General features: G+C 36.6%; 1 pseudogene; it reads left to right on the top strand.

The window, feature by feature from the left end:
- LOC123039865 (cytochrome P450 71D7-like) overlaps positions 1-71 on the top strand; it is a 4,765-nt pseudogene extending 4,694 nt beyond the window's left edge.
- The last annotated feature ends 5,462 nt before the right edge of the window (positions 72-5,533 follow it).

Genomic DNA, 5,533 nt, shown 5'->3' on the forward strand with positions numbered 1-5,533 from the left:
GGATGACTGTAGGTAGAAGTTCTGACCTACAACTGATAGCTATTCCACGTGGATGCATCAAGGACATGTAGACATATATAGAAATGTTCATGTACACGGAAATATATATATATATATATATATATATATATATATATATATATATATATATATATATATATATTCTTATGAACGAGATTATTTGTGTAATAATATGTTGCATTGACCAAAATAATGGAATGGCACACATTCCATTTCCATACTAGAAAAATATATTAGAAAAGATTAAAGATGATTCACTAAAACTATTTTCTTGGCATCCCATCCACTCATTCTACCTCCTTTGGCCGGCACCCGAGAGCAACAGCCGATCACCGCCTCACTCATATCTATTTTCTTCTTCACGCACAAATGACATCAACCATACATAAATATGCAAACAATCATATGCTATCCCTGTTGTGCACACCCGACCACCTTGTAGTTGTGACAACACCATCTCCCTTGGCAATTATGAAGACGTTAAGTTGGCTCGTCAACATAGAAACTTTGGAATCTTTGACGGAAGTTGTACATTCAGGAATCTCCTCAACAATTGTCAACATTATGTGCATCTTCCATGTTGCTCAAATGGTTGCATTATTCTGGTATCAGTGGTGGCTTGACCATCGAGATGGATTTGCTTCCTTCCACATCATTGGGAGTATTGGCAAGAACAACTTGATAGCCACTAGCACAAACGTATTAGTACTTTCAAAAAACATTTCACGCTCTTATTTTACGAATGTAATATACCTTCCATGTTCTCTAGTTTTCATATGAATTTGTCCAGTATCTTCCTGTGGGAAGCCACCAAGTTCAAGCCCTTCGGTTGTGGAACCAAGTATCCTATTTTATTCAAATACTTCACTAAGGTGATTTGCAAATAAAAATGACACTAAGGATGTGCTCATATGCATCTAGGACCACGCAAAAACTAAAACCATGTGGCATCCCTATAAAATTCTAGAATGTAGTTATTCCATATTGTCAATATATACTAGAACAGCCATTTGAGAAAAAAATATGCAAGCTGAAGATCTACTAATGAAAAGTTTTGGCTATGCTCACCCTAAAGCCTTTCATGTGGGCCTTCGTACTGGGTCCACTTTGATAAAATTATGAACTTCAGAAGCTTGTATATTATCTTGAAGCAGCCAATAGACCACTTTTTATGAGACCACCTATATAACACTCATTAACGTCATATATGAGAGGCGGTGCACACTTTAGCGATGATGGGCCGGGGGCCCAGTTCAGGTCGATGTGGCTTCCCAGTGTCAGCCTCACTATCTTTTGTGAGAGATGGTGGTACATTCGTGTGCTGGTCATTTTTTTTGTGGTTTTCTTGCCATGGTTTATCTAGAATTATTTAAGCATAATAAATTGTTCGTTGTGGTTTCCAATTAATGTTCATCACGTATTTAAAAAATCTTTACCATGTATTAAAAATCGTCCACTATGTATAAAAAATTGTTTCGCCATTTTAAAAAATGTTCGTGGTGCAATTAAAAACCGACCACCATGTAAGAAAATCTCATCCTGTAATAAAAAGTGGTCACTTTGTATTAAATTAATATTTACAATGTTAAAATAAAATGTGCACTATGATTAAAAAATGTTCATCGTTTATTTTGAAAAGAAAAGGAAAATAAAAAACAAAAAAAGGTAAGAAAACGATATAGATAACCAAAAAAGTGGAAACGAAAAATGACAATAGAAAACTCAGAAAAACTTGCAGCAGTGATGCTAAATGAAACAGCAACTGGAACAAAAACCAAGATAGGAAACCACCAAAAAACACTGAGAATCACAATGAAAGAAACCGCAGGAAAAACAGGAAAAAAAAACTTCAGCACAAAAGCAAAAAATAAAAAGCTGGAGTAGCAACTCAAAGGAAATAGCAAAGACCGAGCCGGCTCAATTTGGGGACGTCAAATAGGATTGGCCACATTTTACTATTTTAACCAGGGGACCGGCCATGCCAATCACAAATTCAGATATTGATATATAGAATTATACTATTCAAACTGGGGGCAAAATATACATCACTTATTGAAGGCGTTAGCACCCGTGCTGCTCACATGCCCATTAGCACATCGATGTTGATACGATACCACCTGGCTTGACACATCTGAGGCTAAAAAACCTGGACGTTTGTACAAAAAGAGAGCCAAGGCTTAAAAAAACCTGGACGTTCGTGCAAAAATAGAGCCCACAACATGTGCATATAAAAAAACAGAGATAGATATTGTATATTTACATTTTTAGCATTCGGTATTTAATTGAGAAATCAAAAAAGTTTTTATGAACAATTTTTGTCATATTATAAGAAAACTTCGTTTCATTTTCAAAAGTATTTGAGGTTTTTAAAAAAATCATGAATCTACAACATAGTATTCACATATTTTAAAAAATAAAAATATATACTTGTAACTAAAAGTGTTCATGCATTTAAAAAATGTTCATCTAATTTATAAATTGTTCATGTATTTTTTTCAATATGGTTGTATAATTATCAAAAAAATCACATCCCTTAATAAATGGTCATTTATTTTACAAAAATTCCATTTACGTAAAGAAAGTTTGGCCATAGGTCGATAGTGTTCACATGTTATAAATAATGTCCATGATTTCGGCCAATTATTTATATATTTAAAACTAAATATGTAAATAAAATGGAATTTCAAAAGAAACTTAAAAGGGTAAAACATTCCCTTCATCCCATATTAGTTGACCCTCAAACAGATGTATCTAGCAGTGAAATATGTCTAGATTCATCCATTTGAGCGTCAATTAATATGAGACGAAGGAATTAGGAAATAGGAAAAAAGCAGGAAACTAGAAATTGAAAAATGAAACCTAGGAAAAACAAAAACCTAGAAAATTATATAAACCGAGAAACTAAACAGAACCAACAGCAAATGTTGTGAAATGATTTATGTTTTGTTTGTCAATGGGCTATCGACTCGCTTTTCCCCTGCTATAGACCACATATAGGATTGGGTCTTAACTTCCTCTGTTTGCGTAAGTAGGAATTATATTATCTATAACTAAAATCATAGGTGATTGTAGGAAATTGACTTGCCATGTTAATGAATACTAGGTGATAGCACGCGCATTGCTGCAGAAATCGGTTGCAATATATTTCAATGAGATTTGATAGTGTGAAATATAAATATTTTGATTAACAACATGTGAATCAGAATTAATAAATACATACGGCTTATAATATTTATATATAGTTACAAAATATTGGTTCAATATAAGTAGAATTATAAATATTTTCTCATGCATTGCATGTGGCGATGGGTGTTTTTCGCATGCATGGTTGCATATTGGGGTGGGCTTTATTTCATCCCATTTTTTAATATGACATGTATGCATGTAAAAATAAATTAGTGGGATCACTATCTAAGGTATATAGAATAAGATGCACACTGTTTGATTTGGACTCGCGTATTATACCCTCATAGGAAGGTGGGGTTGTGGGGACATGTGTATTCGAGGTTCCTATAATATTGTACTGCCGTATCACAATCAGGCCTTGATCACAACATGATCTCTGTCTGTACGTATGCGCTGACACTCATGGCCGACGGCTATGGCTTCTACCCATTGAAAGGTCTCTCGGCCATGTTCCACGCATGTTCCGTCTATACCTTGCCTCCTATATGTACGCATGCTAGCTCACTATATTATGTATCACTCGGTTGAGCAACGAACTGAGCATAATTAAGCTAGCTGCATGTGTGCCATGGAGGCTACATTATGTTTCATAGTCCTATCCATCCTATTATATCTTTGGCTTCTCAAGCTCGCCGGCGGCAGGAGCAACAACCCAAGAAAGCCGCAGCTACCTCCTGGACCATGGACTCTCCCCATCATCGGCAACCTCCAGCACATCTTCAGCACCATCTCGGAGTTGTGCCGCAGGCATGGGCCACTGACCCTCCTCAAGCTTGGCAAGGACCCCACCATGGCGGTCTCGATCGCTGATGTGGTCGGTCGAGTCCGCTCCGTTGCGGCCTCGGCAGACACTGCTGCGGTGTATGTCAGCAAGAAGGTGGCGGTGCTGAGCAACGACATCACGAGCCTGGTGGTGTTCGAGGGGCAAGAGGAATGGACATATATACCACCGCGAGGCTGACGAGATCATTGACCTGCTGGCTGGCCTCTTCCTCACCGAGCACTTGCCTTCATTGCTGCTGGGGCATTGGTTCACCAACATCAAGCTCCAGCATGCAGGACGACACATCATCGCCGACATCCTTGATAGGGGAACGACAACGCTGTCTGCTGGGTCCATTAGTGTTGTTGTATATCATCCCATCATGTGTCTTTTTTTTTGCGAGGATCCCATCATGTGTTTTCATAAATAATAACTAGAAAAAGAGCATGTGTGTTGCAAGGAGAGAAAAAAAATACCACATGCCCCTGACCTAATAACCATGACTCAGGAACCCAATAGGGCAAAATCCTTGATTTCAACACATGTCATTTCATCTGTGTTGCCCCTTATTCTCCTTCCCACCCTCGCCGACGGCGGGTTCAATGCTCACACAATCACAAACGTGTTTGAATGTGATCATTCCTAAGGCGCCCCTCCCTGGTATAAGATGAGAAATCCACGTTTTTGTTTCCCGTGAGGTTATGGCGAGGTGTGCATACATGGTTATACATGGTTTCGTGACCAATCTGGTTTTGCTGACATCCTTTGTTGTAAGTTTTCCAATGTGACATACAATTCTATTTCAAGTTAATCCATTAGTATATCGACAATCACATATGATATATAAATATTAAAAATGGTACTCCCTCCATCCTGATATATATGGTCTAGTACATTTTTTGAGATTGTCTTTGACCATTAGTAACATTAATAATACATGAGAGGTATGTTACAAAATTATATCATTCGAAGCCCCTTTCACATATAAATTTGACAGTATGCTTTGTGTAACATGCATGTCATATATTATTGCTCTAAACAATGGTCAAAGGCAACCTAAAAAATGGTATTAGGCCCTATATATTTTTAATGAAGAGTGTATCTTTGTGATATATGTCAAGTTGAATGTGAAATGATAAACAATATATGGGATGATGTATGATGATAAGCATTGTGTGCAACATCGAGCTTCTATTGTACTCCCTCCTTCCCAAATATAAGGCGCTCTTGACTTTGCACGGTCTGTAACGCATAACTTTGATCACTAATATATACACAATTATGTAAATTTAGCATGTATAAATGGTATCATTGTGTTTGTCTTGTAAAATAGTTTTATCTAGTATATATTTACACTAATTATGTCGACATACTATAAGTGAACATTATAGTGAGAATTGTGCATCAGAAACCAAAAAAAGTATTTTAGAATTTACGTTAGTTACTTTTAGAATTTACGTTTGGCTACGAATAATTACATTCATATCGATTCACTACACAAAAATCGGTATAAGAAAAGTAAGATATAAGTGATTAAATCATAAATTTTACATTTATATGTGT

Source organism: Triticum aestivum, chromosome 2B, assembly GCF_018294505.1.
Source record: "Triticum aestivum cultivar Chinese Spring chromosome 2B, IWGSC CS RefSeq v2.1, whole genome shotgun sequence".
Taxonomy (NCBI): domain Eukaryota; kingdom Viridiplantae; phylum Streptophyta; class Magnoliopsida; order Poales; family Poaceae; genus Triticum; species Triticum aestivum.